The sequence below is a fragment of the Dromaius novaehollandiae genome, chromosome 3, assembly GCF_036370855.1.
Source record: "Dromaius novaehollandiae isolate bDroNov1 chromosome 3, bDroNov1.hap1, whole genome shotgun sequence".
Classification (NCBI taxonomy): Eukaryota; Metazoa; Chordata; class Aves; order Casuariiformes; family Dromaiidae; genus Dromaius; species Dromaius novaehollandiae.
The window spans coordinates 50973356-50990090 of NC_088100.1; the positions used below are offsets into that span (position 1 = coordinate 50973356).

At 37.7% G+C, this 16735-nt stretch overlaps 1 protein-coding gene across 1 annotated transcript in view; it reads right to left on the minus strand.

Annotated features, from left to right (window-relative positions):
• SESN1 (sestrin 1) overlaps positions 1–16735 on the minus strand; it is an 85591-nt gene that overhangs the window by 42064 nt on the left and 26792 nt on the right. The gene's annotated exons all lie outside the window — the stretch shown is intronic.

Genomic DNA, 16735 nt, shown 5'->3' on the forward strand with positions numbered 1-16735 from the left:
CATCTTCTGTTAAGAAAAGGATATTGTTTTCTTAATTGCATTAGTTAAGTAAGTTAAAATATATTACAAAGTTTAGAGGCCAAATATACACCTACATTAAAAAGTATTTATAGTTTTGTTGAGAGTTTGCATTAAACCAATTCAACTATTCCTTTATAATGGAACCGTTATACTCATTTTGAACAGGAAATTTCTATTTTCCTTTTCAATTTTATAACACAAAAGATTGTTAAATATTCTATCACTATGAAAATTTAGCTATTTTCCAAATTCTGAAACAAAGATTCATCTTTTCAAAATATGCCTGCACGGAACAAAAAAACATCTAAATCTTAAAATATCTTAACACATTCCTGTAATTAAGCAGACAATGTAAGTACCTGGAACTTTCCTAAACAATTCACAGCTATCTGATAAACACAGCGACTACTGGACTCTTTAAATGCCATTTATGGCATTTAAATGCTACTCATGCCTTTATGGCATTTAAAGCCCTTCTTCCATAAAAATGGCTAAAAAGCTCGTATTTCAGAGATCTGGCTTTAAACCAGTCAAATAGTCAAACATTTTCATGTTAGTCATAACATAATGTGCAAGTATGTATGCACACAATATATATTTTTTAAATAAAAGCATTTTCCTGACAAGGAAACAGCTCTCAGCTACAGAAGCCATAACTGACTTCCTGCTCTTTCATTAGACCTAAATAATAAGTCAAGGCAAATAAAGTGCACACAGCTACTTCTCTGGGAAAACTTCAGTAGAAGCCATCTAACATTCAGTTAAGGAGTTCAAGTATCAAGACCAGACTAGCCTGATATTATATTGATAGAAAACCTTGTCTGGAGCTTCTGTTTACATTTCAACTCAAAATGACATTATCCTTGCTTGCTTAGCTTATTTTGGCCTGTATCATTACTGGCCAAAAGTAACTTCTGTTATTTGCTAAAATTATTATTTCCAGTTACATATGTAATCAAGGCCTAACAAGATGTTGTGGCAAAAGCAAAGATGGCTATACATTGAACACACACCTATATAGCCCTGAATGAGGATAAGGCTGCCAAAACCTCAGGAATTGAGAAGGTCCAGTATTTCAGCATCTATTGTTCTCCCAATCTGGAATTAAAAGCAGAAATTTTGAAATTCGGACATGAGAAAATAAGCAATGTGATAGATAATAAAGAGGTAAAGTTACTCAAACAAATCCATCTGAATTTCCCTTTTTTTAATCATCAGAGCTCAACAGCAACACAAATTGTCAGACTAGGAAAAGGTAAGTCAAGCAAGGAAGAATTTAAATAAGTTACATCTTTTTCAATTGACTGGGGTTCATTAATTTCACCTTAATATATTCAAGAATTGACTCAAGTGGCTAGTGTTTTTTTCAAGAATCTATGGAGGATGGGTGAGGTTGGGGGAAAAAAAACAGAGAAACAAGAAATATTGTGCTTATATTTAAAGAAGTGAATAAAAAAGGAACCTGTTCAGACAGTTGAATTTCAATTCCTAAAAATCTCTGGAACGGAACCAAAAACAAACAGATAAAAAAATCCCAAAGCCCCCAGTACAGTTTCTGAATGTCTAGGAGATAGTATCTGACTGAGTGAAAGCCAAAAATCAGTTTGATGTGCCCTTTCCTCAATAAGTCTTTTTAACTTGCCTTCCACAACAGTATAGTAGGTCTGAAGACAGGGAAGAATCTAGTAGATGTTATGATCTTGGCTTTAAGCAAGCTAACAAAACTTCTTGATCAGACTAATGTGATGTGAATAAGAAACTGTCTTATGCTCAAACAGCAGCCATCAGTGGCTCACTGTCAATATGGCAAGATACATCAAGTGGGATTGCACTGCAGATCTCCCCCTAAACCTGATTCTGCACAGAATGACGACCTGAATTATGGGATCAAGAGAATGCTTATTAGATGAACAGATAGTACAAAGCTCATAAGGACTGCAGGAACCTGAGAAGACAAACTTAGGCTTCTAAAGGTTCTTAAACTGGAGAAATGTTCCGGAGTCACCTAGAAAAAAAAGGAATACAATTCTTAAGAAACTTAAATTATTACTCTTTGATAGAAATAATTGACTATACAAAGACAGGAAAGGGAAACAAGATGCTAGGCATACCCTGCTTTAAGAAATCTAAAGGCTATAAAGGATTATGGTAACATGAGGTCAACATGAAAAAGCACAAATGCCTTACTGTGATTCATACAGAGCAGTTAAGCTTGCAGGGCAGAGGAAGTAAATCTTTCTGTTCTACTCAGCAGGAATGCCCTGTCCAGCTCTGCAACGCGCATCAAAGGTGCGAGCTGAACGCTGTCCCCTGTACTCTCACCAACAAAAAATGATCATATACCTGGAACCGACGACTGAGAAAGACAGACTGAGGGCAGAGGACAAAGCCAAAACACCACAAAGACATTCTGCCTAAAGAAAAGGAGACTAAGAAGAAGGGAGATTCTGTAGAGACTTCACCGTTGGCAGTTCTTAAAACAGTCAGAGAAACTTCTCACACTCGGCCTAGATACAATAATTGGTCCTTCCTTGGGACATCTTGATAGATCTAACGCATTTTTTCAGGTCCTTTCCAGCCCAACTGTTTCTATGATTCTATGAAAACATATTTTAATATAGCCAAATATCACATATATAAGGACAAAGAAAATAATCAGCAAGTACACATGGGAAAAGTAATGTCTCCAAAAAGAATATTGGGCATCAGGTAAGACTCCAGTGCGTGCTTACAGCATAATTCAGCTGCCTGGAAAGCTAATGTAATCTCAGATGTATAAAAATAGGAATATCGGGTAAAACAAAGAACAACCTTTCCTCCATAGGCTATGCTGATCTGACCTTTTAAGAATATGGCGACTTTTATAGTGTTAAAAAGGATTTGGTCAAAAAGGATTTTCCTTGATAAGGAAAAGGGACCTCTTGATGCAAGGCATAAAGAGCTTGGTCTATTGAACTAATTAAAGTTGATGGCTTGATTTTTTGCATACATACACACACATTATATATTTATTTACATTCACACACACCCCTACATTTGTTAATCTTTTCTCTTTTTCAAATCTATTACGACGGATTTTTTAGATTCATAAATAAACTCAGAAAACTACAATGAATGGAGTTTGACATTACATAAATTTAACTGGAAGAGATGCTACTTCCTAGCAAAAAGATTAAACACTGAAAGCTCTTACTATGGGATATGGATGCCACTGCTGTGAATTTTTTAAGCAAGATTTGAGATCTTTCTGAAAGATACACTTAGATTTGGCTTCTGGGGAAAAGCAAAACTCTATGACCTACATATACAAGAGATCAAATCAGCTTATCATAATTATCTAGCCTGGCCTAACCGTCTAAACACTTACTTCCCTCAGCTATTCTAGTAGATCCTTCCTAGTCTATGCATTTTGCAGCAGAAGAGAAGCCAATGGGACTGAACACAAAAGTGACCTGATCCAGAAATAGGCAGAAAGGTACCATGTCGGGTACCTCAAAGGCAATAGCCGTAGAAAGATCTTCCATAAAGCAAGAAAGGACCTTTTAGATTTGGCAAGGTATAAAACTCAAAGGGCCATAGGAAGGGAAAAGGAAGAAGGAGAAAAATAAACATAGCATAGGGAAGATATTCACCATCCATCAGGGAAGAAAGGTGAGCTGCTTCTTGAAAAGGCTCTAGGCAAGAAATTGTGCACAAAGAGAAACAAAACTCATCTGCCCCCAAAGATGGAGGAAAGAAAAAAAAAAAAAGACATCCCACTTTCCATACAGGCTGCCTGATGTGTTTTATGTTAATTATATCAGAGGCTTTCTGTTGTCCCTGCATAGGCTGTGATGCCACAGACTTGCCTGACAAAGCAATTCCAAAATCTCTTTGCTTTTAGGGACATCACAAGTAATAAGGATGCATTTTATTGTTATTGCTGTATTGATTAATCCGTGTCTAAACCTACACTGTATGTTACATATAGTTGGTGCTTACATTTTAATTACTTTAGTAGCAGTTCCAAAGGAATCTCTCCCCTCCCTGTACTAATAACCAGGAGAAAAATTTCCAGTAAGAGATTGTGCTTCCAAGTGTGGTTATTGTCATAATAACTTAACCTTCAGCCCATCTTAACAACTACTGCTAGAACAAACTCTCCCTTCAGCCAGCGATGCATCAAATTGTACTCCAAAACGCTGTCAAGGCTGCTACTGGATGCTAAGCAGAGGACTTTGACAACATAACTAATTCACGTTAACTGTCTGCTAAAGAAAATTTAAGCTGAGTCTTTTCTGTTGCAGCACAGTAACATATTTGACATGCTCCTAACTTACCAGCTTTCAGGTTTAAGGTTAATATTTTTGTCACAATGCTGTCATCAAAGCAAATTAGTAATAATGAGAATTTTGTACATCGAAAAATAGAAAGTGGTTGGAAAACAGAACTTAAGTTCTACGTAACTATTTTTTAAACAAAGATATTACTTTAGAAAGGATTCCTTAAAATGTAACAACAAGAAAGATTTATCGTGCTGCAAACACAGACATGACTCTGGAATAGGCAAGACAAGTTACTTACTCGTAACAGAATAAGGCATGCTTTAAACTTTTTTGCTGTTTTGGAAGATATTTCAGAGTAAACAAGGTTGAAAGAGATACAGAATCCAGTCACGTTGTCTAGCTTTGAATACATTAGTGATATCTGAAGAAATATATAGTTAGATTAACCAAGGTGGGTACTGGAGCTTGGACAACACCACTCCAAAAGGAGCCTGAAGGAATGACGACTCAGGGAATGGGAAGTCCCCAAACGGAAGAACAAAAGAATCTTATATTAGAGCAGTCTTCAAGCAAGCCCAAGAACCCTACAAGACGCAGGGCTAGGCAGGAGGGACACACAAAAACAGCCACAGACAGGATTAAGTGTGGTACAAGGCAGACAACAAACTGGCTATGGAAAAAACTTAGTGATTTGGGACTGAAGTCATGTGCAGGAAAACACAGGAGATCCTGAATTGCTTTGGAGTGAGAATGCTAGAGCAGAAAAGGGCGACTTTACTGTCCTACTCAGACCCATGCTTTTCTTATGTTAGTCTCAGTAATAAAATAATTAGGGCTTGGAATCCTGTGTGCATCTACCCTGTGCCTCTGTAGGACTGCTATATGTATGAGAAAAAAAATGTGGGAGGGAAGAAGAAGAAGAAGAAGAAGAAAGTGTAAGGTGGCACATACTACAGACCTGAATAATGAAGAGATGGAAAATGTCATGAGTGAGATATACAAGAAAAGAACAAAGCTGACTATGCTAAAGCACTTCTGGAGCTAAGCCATCTGCCAAAAACAGGAAACATTCTGAGAGGTAAAATGCTCCACAAAGCACATTAAGACAAAATATTTGTTTAGGAGATGGGAGGGATTTTTTCTGCAATATTTTAAGGTAGAATCTGCTCCTCTTTTGAATGTTCTGGCTACTTTACAGCCACTTATAGAACTGTAATTTAAAGCTATGATCTTCTAAAACTCCTAAGAGTATCAAAACCTCTAAAATCCTTATTTTAAATGGTCATAAGATTTGAACTTAACTTCAAATGTCTTATAAACAGTGCTTCCTGCACAGAAGAACAATGCTGTATCATTAAAACAGAAGCCTGAGTAAAGCACATTCAATCATTGACATTAAAAGAGAAGCATCACTTTCTGAAATATTCCAGAGAACTGCTTTTCATGCAGATACTTAACCGTAGCTAGTATTTGCTGAACTCCAATTTACTGTTGTGAATACAAATGTATTTTTTAAGCTGAAATTTAAAGCTCTTGTTATTTTATTATCCCAGGGATGCATTAGCAGCAATATCTTCTATTGAGCTAGGACTTGCCCATGTTACAGGCTACCACTTACCAGCTGAACAAACCAATCGGAAATTGTCTGCTTCGGTCAATACTTAATTTTCACATGGAAGCTAAGAACATATGCAGCCCACCCAGGAAGAACAACTCAAAACTTTACAAAGCGTTCAGAATCTCGGCCTATTTTTACCCCTGTATCTGAACCAGTGACAACACTGTATAGCCGTTTCCTTTAATGTCAGACTACTTCAACCAGCCAACGCAGGATTCCTGGGAGAGATCAAACACTTAGTCCTCTAAAACCTGGAGCAGGTTTGAGTTTTCTACTTAACATCAAATTAATTAATATTGTGAAGCAAACAGTTGTTCTGTGAAATTCTGAACAGCAATCTTTTTTTTTTTAAACTAATTCTGAATCTACACACAAAGAAGCAGTACCCATAGGCTTGTATTTTAATTGCTGGTGCAGAACCATTCAGCCTACCGTTAAATGATTCATAACGCTCGGACAGTCCTAGGAAGGGTTGTAATATATTCATATTTACCATTCTTTTATGTGAGCTATATACTAAAATACAGCATAATTACAACTTATATTTCCCCACGTCATGATGAAAAAAATACCGTACACAGCTTTTACTGTAGGAGAAAGCTGACGAAAGCAATTAAAATGGAACATGCTGTATAGTTGCTTGGGAGCATACTCTTGCTTTCTGCAGTTTCAGCACTTCCAGAACTTGCAGGAAGGCATAAATAGATTACAACAATGAAACAGAGCTCCGCCAGTAATCTGACACAATGTACGCAAATATAGGAACTTCCCTTTTTCAACTCTTCATATTCCCTGACCTATATAATATCCTACACCAAAAACTTTTGAGGATTTAAGTTCAATGCTAGAGAAATGCTAAACTCGTAACTCACTAAAATTTGGAGTTTACATTCTCAGAACTTAATCAGACAGTGACTGCAGTGGGGATCACAGTTACTATGTAATTGAAGAGAATATCATAATACTCAAGGAGACAGAATTTAGACTGCAGGAATGATTTCAGATTCAAACAGCACCCTGCATAAATTCTCAGTAAGCTTCAATCCCAGAAACTTTGGCACTGCAATACAAGCTGCTTGTACCCTGAAGTACAGGAATAATTTAATCACAAGTAGGTGTTTCTTTACATACCACAGGCACTTAGACTCCAGAAATTCTAGTCAACAACTTTTACACCCATTTTCCAACCATAAAGAAATGTTCTTCCCCTATTTCATGTCACAACTGATTTGGTGGCTCCCTCCCACTCCCAAGGCAATACCTGGAACTGCTGCAAAGTTTTCACAAGGATGTAACTGCGCAAAGGGAAATCCTTCTTTTTAATACTTACACCTCTGACAAATCTGAGTGGTAGTCACGGAACAAAGAAAAGGCCTGTTTTGTAATTCAATTGCTCCTGCCAAATATTAAAAGATCTGCTGCAAAAAATGGACAGCTGAGACTTTCTCAAAGAAAAGGTCGTAGGAATCCTTTCCAACCAAGGAGAAGTTGGGGTGTATCTAAGCAGTTTTTGCACATAATTTTGCCTACATAATAATGCAAAGTAATATTAATTTAGAAATACAGGTAAAACTGTTTGACTCCCAAACAGTCACAGTAATGCCAATATAAGAGTACTTCTATGGCTACAGTTTATAGCTGTGGATATGATGGAGAAGAACATGTAGTATGGAATTTTAGACTGACAGAAACATTTTGAGCAATACTGTTACGAAATTAAAAATAAAAATGCCCCAGAAGGTACAAAAATACCCCAGCTTATCTCGATGTATGGTGGTTTCCACGTTCCATCTGATCTACAAACCTACCAACCAACCCAAACTGCTCAATCATGCACTTCTTCCCCAAAAACAAACTAAAAGCAATGTTTTCTCCAGTTCAGATTTAGTTATCTCAAGCATTAGATCAGTCACCTGTAACCTATCTTTTTGTTTGAAGTCTTTCTTTATACTTAAATATACTTACTTTGGGGGCTTGCTTTCTTTTCCTTTGCAATAAAGGCGGCTATGGCCACCTGTCTGCATAAGTAAAGACAGTAGGGATTTCAAAAGCTACGGTAGCTAGAGCTTTTACAGTGATTTAAACATTTACATATTTTGCCCTACTTTCCACTTGAAGCAGAATGGTGTAACTCAGTCCAATCCCTCTGCGTAGAAGGCAATTATTTATCAGTTTCCTTTTGGCAAAGATTTCTTTCACCTCTTATTTTAAGGCACTGAGGGTACCAAGGTGTTTCCTGTTCAGCCATTTATCACAGCAGGCTTAAGATTTATTTTAACAAGAAACACAAGATAAAAAGGATATCACAGAAAGTGTAATACCCCACAGTACAGGGGAATTTGAGTCTAACAACCACTAAGACAGGTTTCCAACGCTGAATATTTTTTCTTACCAAAGCAAACACTGTTTATGCACATTTAGTCACGACACTGTACAGATTACTGGTATACTCAGGAATTACTGCTCCCTCCCCATCCCTCCAAATGAGACTGCTCACAATATCTTGGATAGGTTACATCTTACCCCAACAGAAATAAGTGAGAGTTTAACATATATATATATATATATATACACACATATATATATATACATACACACACACACACACAGACACATGCAGACAATATTATCCTGGATTCTTTGAGGAATCTTTTTTTTCCCCCCAAGAAATCAAGTCCTATGTGGGTTCCATCTCCATTTCTAGGTATCACTGATTGTTGTAAGAAATGGTTAGCACCAACTGATAAAGCTAACACATTGGCTTTAGAAATTGGTACTAAACCATATATAACACTAAGCTCACATTAACACTGAGGTCACTGCAGATCTGATAAACCTATTTCTTTATTTAGTTTTAATTGCTGACACAACAGGCACACTCCCACTTCCTCCACAAGACATTTAACCTTATTCCAGAACTCATTTAATGTTTGTGCTCTGCCTATTCCCTGGGCTACATGACAAAAGACGCTGGACAAGCGCAAAGCTAAACATTTCCCTCATTCAAGGATAAAATTTTGGCCTATTTTACATTCTAAAGACAAAAAAAATCCATACTCTTAAAAACATCTTCACCTTTTGCCTGAAGGTTTAACAGGAGGAGTTAAATTTACACTCAAGAGAAATTTGCATTTTTTCTCTTTAATTTTGTCTTTAGCATTTGTAAACTATTGCATCCTCTCAGCAGAAGGAGCTAGTCAGTTTGTCTCTGAGCGATCACACCAATCCACGTTCCATTCTTCCCAGCCAAAAATCTGTAAGTGCCTTCCCCCATCTGTTCTTCTTGAAGGAGTTAGCTTACCATATCAATTGCTGCAATTTCCTTTTCAGTTTCACTAGACAATAGATCACTCTCTATTCCACTGCTTTCCTGAATGAGGAGGCCTTTCTTGCTTCTATCACTCCATCTTTTTCCCTTGGCTAAACAGAGGTTGTAGGATGAAACAAGACAGGGGACACTTGCGTCCTCTGCTTAAAAAAGAGAGGGAGCGAGATAGAGACAGAAATCTCTTTTGCTTAATTCTGGGTAACTCAAACATGCTAGGTATTCCAAGATTAAAATTCAGAGATTAAGAAAAAAAGACAAATCACTTTCCAATGCAAAGACAACTGCAGAGCAAGGAACACAAAAATATATAAAACACACTACATCTGCCCTAAACGGACCAGAGAGAAGGGCACTAGAAGGCTATTTACAAGCAACACAAGCACATTCCTATAAACCGCAGTAACCACTGTTAAACATTTACTTGTTTTTGTCTGTGCACAGTGTTACTCAGATGGCAGTTTATTAAATAAAGTAAATGTGATGAAACATGAAATGCTACACAACTCAGCATTGTCAACTCATGGCATACTTTACATACCTACACATATATACACGCACACATATACATTCATATACACATATAATTCAGGTTATAAACACATGCATCTGAATCTTAAATGAAAACCAAAACAAAATCTGTAGCAAATGATCCCTATATGCTAAAGAACCAGAAGGCAATAAATAAAACCTACAACTTATTTTTATAAGTCTCAGTTTCAGGGGCTTGCTGGGGGCCAAGAAAGTGCTGATTAGACCAAGAAACTGAATTCTCTCCACAGCAGGCTCAGTCTCAAAATAAAGTCTTTCTACCATTTTTTAAAATTGATCTGCATTAAGAAGTACAACTTTCAAGAGGTAGGTTATTGATATCTTATGCTATTTTCACAGACTGTGGTAAAATAAAAAGTCTAAATCATTGCTGTTTTCCTTGCATCTAATGGGTGTCACCAAATTTTCACGTGTATTTCTTTGGAGGTTTTATTACTATTTTAATGGTGTGCATGAAAAAGGACCTATAAAAATTAGTACAAATGGTTAATTTCAGATTGACCTGATTAGCCTGACTCAAACAGGGGTGTCAAACTCCTACTATACAGGCTTTTAGATCTATTTTGTGTAAGGTCTTTCTTTGCCATTATCAGCACACTAGTGCCTTGCAGCAGTGCGGTAAGCAACATGAAATTTAGCAACTAGCCGTCCATTTTCTCTCCAATTCCTTTCCCAGGAAAAGGACTGTATGTGCAATATTTTCTTTTCATAGGGCTTCTGATTTATTTTTTCTAAGTTAAAGATAGCAAGTTTGATGTAGTCTTTTTTATACTTGCAGGGGGAAAAGACCAGGTTAAATACTTGTATATACTTGTTTCCCATGGAAGTTTAATCCATGATCTAGGGACACTCATCTCCTACAAAATGAATAAGTCTGCCTTCTGTAGAGTACTCTGTGCCTCAAATTTTAACCACAGTCTTGTTTCTTGAGCCTTTTGCAAGCTAAGGATTCCTTTTACAGTGCAAATGCCAAGCCCTAATGCATCTTTTAAATATTGAAAATAATTGGTGACCTGACAAAATCCAGGAATGCTTTACAAATCAGGAAAAAAAAGATTACCAAGATTAATTGTAGAAAAGAGCTAAATGTTGCACTGCTTAGGCCAAATGTGAGGTGACAGTTTCTCAAAAAACTAAGCTCTTTCCTACCAGCATCTCTAGATACCCTAACAATCAAGTTTCTTAAAATGTTACCAAAAGTAAACAAAAGCTACTAATTTAACACAGCCTTATACTTCTAGTTTTAAAATTAAATCATTCCTCTGATATCAAAATCAAGAATTTGAGTTGGCTGGAGATTTGTGATGTTGTACTTAACACGTCACATTTAGAGAAATAGACATCGAGGTCTTCAAATAGTTTGGAAAACTGCAACTGTACAAAGATAAGAGTCAACGTACTCTCCAACATGCATTTCTTCTTCCTATGGGCTGATAAGATCCACTACAGGGAATGAGTTTCCAGCTAAAGCATTATCTATCAATACTTTATTGCCTTGTCACTATAGCAGCTACTGCAGCAAATGTGAGCGTACAGTAGTTAATCAAGTGTAAAAGACTGACCTGCTTTGTACATGAGAAACAATACAAGAGTCTTAAATTTCACTAAGATTTTAAGTTACACTGCATAGGAGAAGTAAAGCTTTACCTAGTTCTGATCAGAAAAGCATATGGAGATTCAAAGACTTTATTGCTTTCTCTCAGGAGCTAAAACACAAAATAAAAACACATTATTTCATCTAAGAGTAAAAGATTACTGTGTCGACGAACACAATATTACTGAGAACAAATACAGTGTTCCTGGAAGAAAATCTGGAAATATTACAATTTGCCTTCCAGCAATTACTAATTTCTAAGCAGCAATTTTCCAGATTTCTCTGGGATTTGATGTTTCTGCCAGCCTGTTAAAAAAAGTTAGAAAGAAACATACAAACACGCACATTTCTGGATTTTCTTGATATGCTGTGTTGACATTCTAATACTTTTATTCAACTTTTTTAATAAAATTAAAGCTGCAAGTTACTATAGTATGAGCGCTGAAGTATTTTGCCGACTTTACTAATACCTGGCGGATAAACACCATTTAGACACTGAAACACACATGTGGAAGTACATATTACTAGGTAACATTATAGAAGAGTAGTTGTCAAGTATTCCTGCAGACCATGATCCCACTTCCAGCAGGAATGAAAGAAGAGCTTAAGAAACAGCTCAGCTACAGTAATCCTTCCCAGCTTCTGACAATTAGCAACTGCAGAGCTTCCTGACCTAAAGCCCTCACATTTAATAGTCATTCACAGAATCATCCTCCATAACTTTGTGTAATTCTTTCTGAATTAATTTATGCCTCTGCCCTCTATAAGTGCTGTGGTAATGCAGGATTCAGCAGACCACCAAGAATATTTTAATTCTTACCAAGAAGAATATGATTTTAAAAGCCCCTCTTCCTTTTCTACTCTCATAAGCAACAACTATTGACACACTTGTAAAAGAATCAAACATTATAAGGATTAGACAGATAATACTTTTAGTTATTCTTGCACTTTATCCACTTTGTACAATGAAAGGCATTTTGAGCACATAACATTTTCTGTTAAAACAGCAATGCTGGGTCAGACCAAAGACCCAGCAAGTCCAGCAGGCTAAGCCAGGCCACAGAATGCGCAGGTTTCTTTGGGAAGGGTGGGGAAGGGCTTGCTTTATATTTTCAGCTAGGTTCACACCTCTAACCTCCAAGCCCCACAGAAATTCCTAGGCAGTGTCAGTAGTCCAAAACTAAGGCAAGTATTTTCTTCCACCAGTTCCAGCACAATCAGTGGCTCTTTACTACCTATGGGAAAGGCCTTCCCAAGACCTCTCCAGGCTGCCAGGCTTTTACCAGGGCTTCCTCAAGACCTGGAAGTCCTTTAAAGCCATCAGTTTATCAGAGCCATGAAGAGGGGAAGGGGACCTCCTACCTGAGCTGCTGCTGTGCAACATCTGCCTCCCTGGACGGGTGGCTGAGGCCCTCGGCATGCTGGAGGGTGATGTTGAAAAATGTTATCAAAATCAGAGTTTGCCTAGATTATGATTAGCAGGACTCAATGAACCTCACAATGCTGGAGCTTAGGACGCTCAATCCCTACGAATACCACCAACCTTGCAGAGCTCCTTCTTGAACTTTTGCTGGGTGAGCTTCCCAGTCACTCCCACTCTCCCCTTTCATGTTTAGCAGGCCAAACACCACTGCCTGCAGTACCCATGCCTTGGAAGTACCTGTATACAGTCACTCTCCCTTTCCTCAGAGGCTGGTCTTGCTGCAGAAACATAAAGCACTGTGGTTTTTTGCACCAAAACAACCAGCCAACAAGAAAAATGACAAGAAACACCACTTCTACTCAGAGCCAATTCCAAAACATGCTGGAACATCAGCTAGGAAACCCCCTTCGGGGCTGTGGCTGCAGGCGAGTTCATGGCTGTTCACAGGGTCCTTTTGTAGACAGAGGGAGGGTCTCTCACTCGTAACAGAAGCATTAGCTGCTCAAAATATCTTGTTGAGAATTTGGATGCACTGATCCCCTCATCTTTTTATTTATATCCTTTCCCATCTGAGGGCCTAAAAAGTTGGGGGAGAGTGATTCTGCAAGACAGATGTATGTCTATGGGTAACCCATCAACTATGGGGTTTATTTCTTTGCACTTCTCATTTCACATACATAAGCAGAATATTGCTGAAAAGCATCCAGCCTCCAGCAACCTTCTCTGAGACACCTTCGGCAAGGTAAGTCCTGTTAAGAGGTGCTCTACTCAGCATCCCCTCGTTTAGATTTTTGGCCCTCACCCTATTTCTTCCTACCTGCAATTGCTGTTTCCCCATGAGCCCCCCCCCCCCCCCCCTTCCCAACAATATACCTCACTGAAGTTTTTCTGTGGTTTTTGAGGGAGGGCTATTAGGTACATTAGGGACAAAGCCACAGCCATTCCTTGGTTAGCGTAACAGGAATAGCAACCAATACGATAGGCCCAGAGAACAGCATAAAGTAGAAGTTTCACAGCCCTGCTAACACACTCCTTGTCTTCAGCAACCTTCAACTCAGAGACCTTCAGAGCCAGAGATGGGAGTAATGCATTTACTATCCTTCTGCACACACCTCTCCCAACTTTGTCCAGTAGTCTGAATCAGTATAAGCTACTGGCAGCCATACTTGCCTATGGAAATAAAGTTCTGAAATTTAACTGCGCCTCTTTTAAAGAAGAAAAAAAAAAGCAGCTATCTCATTTTGATTGCAACCTACCACTCCAATAATGGCACTTAATGCTCTTTTTTCATATAGTAAAGAAACAGAGAAAGACTGTTCCCATTGTCTACATTACTGATTTTATGATAGTCTGTCCTACTGCTCCCTCAAACTTATTTTCTAAACTGAGTCTCGATCCATTTTGTTTAAATATTTTTGACCCTTCTGACCATCTTGGCCCTATTCCTCCATACATTCTTCTTGTTCTTCTATGCCATCTCTTTAACTGGAATACACTCTGGATTAATTGTTATGCTATTTCTCTATTTCATTCTGTCTGCTTTTTTGACTAAGAACTGAATTGTCAGATCTATTACAATTTCACTTTTTCCTGAGTAGTAAGCACTCTGAACACAGTCCACCAGAATATGTAAAATTAGAATTAGTTTCCCTTTATATGCATAGCTTGGCGTTTGTCAATATAGAATTTTATCTGCTATTTAATCACACTGAGATCCTTCTGCAGCTCTCTACAATCAGCTTCCATTTTTACTACCCAGACTTAGTATCACCAAACTTCAAGAAATCAAGACTGTCGCTTGAGAAAATGAGAGGCCTCATGATTCCCTCACTAGCTTTTTTACAACTACATCTTTTTCCCCTTGGAGGACGGGAAGTTTCCTTTATTCTCCAAAGGCGCTATACAGAGGCAAAACTGATGTAAAGGGAGGGGCTCTGTGCTAAGGCCTGCACTGTTCCACATTTTCATCACTGATCTGGAGAGGTAGCTGGCTTTCTGTACGCCCCTCAAATTTACACCATTTTAAAGCCTAGATTCATACTTTAGGTTTACTAAGTCTCAGTTCATGCAGGCATAATGCTGACAAGCTGAGGAAACAACCCGAAGTTGTTCTATCAACCCTAAAGCACAGTTATCAAAGGTTCTTCTCAGGACTTCCTAAAGCCCACCCAAGAAAACTCAGGCTGGGGGAAGTCAGTGAATCTCCTTCCTTTAGCAAGTCTTCAGGAGTCTCTGCGTTAGGAATCCACTTCCCTCCTTCACACAGCTATCCTCAATTAAACTAATTTAAAAATATTCCAGCACCACTTACTGAAATGAACATAAAAGAAGTGAGGTGGCTAATTCTCCCATTCCCATCCAACAGAAACCATTTTTCCTGTATGGCAAAGGTCACTCCTGTTTGCTACGTAGTTTATAGCTAACAAAAAAAATTGGAATCAACAACGTATTTCCCATTGCATTTCTTTTCTCCATTTATAGCTGTTGAACTATGACTGACTTCTTTTGGAGCTTCTGAGGCAGCTTTTTCTTAACCTTCTTTTTGGATTATTAAACCCCACCCTCACCCCTCCAAAGACTTGCATACAGGAGAATTTTAAGTATCTTTTGCTGGTAACTCCTCTCTAAGTCCAAGTGTTATTTCCTCATCCCTTCACTCCTAAAAGCAAGAAATCTTAACAGGATAGTTTTAAAAAGTTTATAAAGCGCTCACTACGGGTGCAGAGGTTTCTTCACGAAAGGAATGTTTAAGAGTGGTTAAGCAATACCAGTCAGGAACAAAACAACAAGGCTAAACTTCTTGAAAAGCCTGAAACATTAGTTCTCTACAGATAAGCAAAACGTAGGTGCTTATTCAAAAAGTTGTCAATTTACATTTCACCAACTACTAAATTTATTCATATTTATTTCGAAATATACAAGAACCACAAGCAATTGTTCAAAAAAAGTCTGAACATGAGTTTAAATAGCTTTCTGGTAATCAGCTTCTCTTGCCTGCAGTTCTTCCTCTGATCCCTATTTCCTTTCCCATTCTCCTGTGTATCTTTGCCTCTCAGGGCAATAACCCCTGTAGTCAATATTCCTATATCTAGTGCTTGTCCAAACCTTGGTTACTTGATATAAATAAATAAAAGCAAGTTCTGGTTTCATGAACTAGGTTTTCACAGCCTTCTGGTTCTGTATCTTATATGAACCACAACAGAAGTAGTAACCATATAATTTTCCTCTTCTGGATTTTTTTTTTTTTGGAGGGGGGGGGGAAAGGAGGAGAGGGGGAAGTAGGTTAATGAGTTCAGATGGATTCAGTTATGCCTGATAGTTACTCAGTTGGAACATTCACTGCAGCTGATCAGATCTCTCATTCAGGAATGGTGCGAAGCTCTACTTTGCACAGAACCTCAGACGTTATGCTTTTAAACTCCTATCTTAGCAAGAAAATCCCAGATCTATTTAAATTGTTTCCAATAAAGAGTGAAGCCATAACTCAGATGATCACGAATAAAGTTACTAGACATTTACAAAAATGAGGAAAACATGATTTGCAATTGCAAACAATTTTACAGAACAGCTATAAAAATAGCTTTAAAAGAATAACTGCTTTCAATATAAGCCCAAGTTAGTACATTATGAAATCTGAAAAACAACTTTCAGCTCTAGTTAAGATGCAAGAAAGTTATACAATATCATATGTAGCCTCCCAGAAGAATACAGACAACAGATCTAGACAACTCACACAGGCCTCATTGTACTCAGAAGAAAGAGGGGAGAGAGAAAAAAAAAGAAAAAAAAGAATTCATTCCACCCATTTAGCTAAACTATTAAGGCAGTTCCAAAGAGGTTAGCTAGGTTTGTTCAAGTTTATTTGGATGTTAAATGCTAGATGAAAGATCTCTAGATGAAATGTTAAAGATTGTATCTTATTTTTAGGAAATAAACA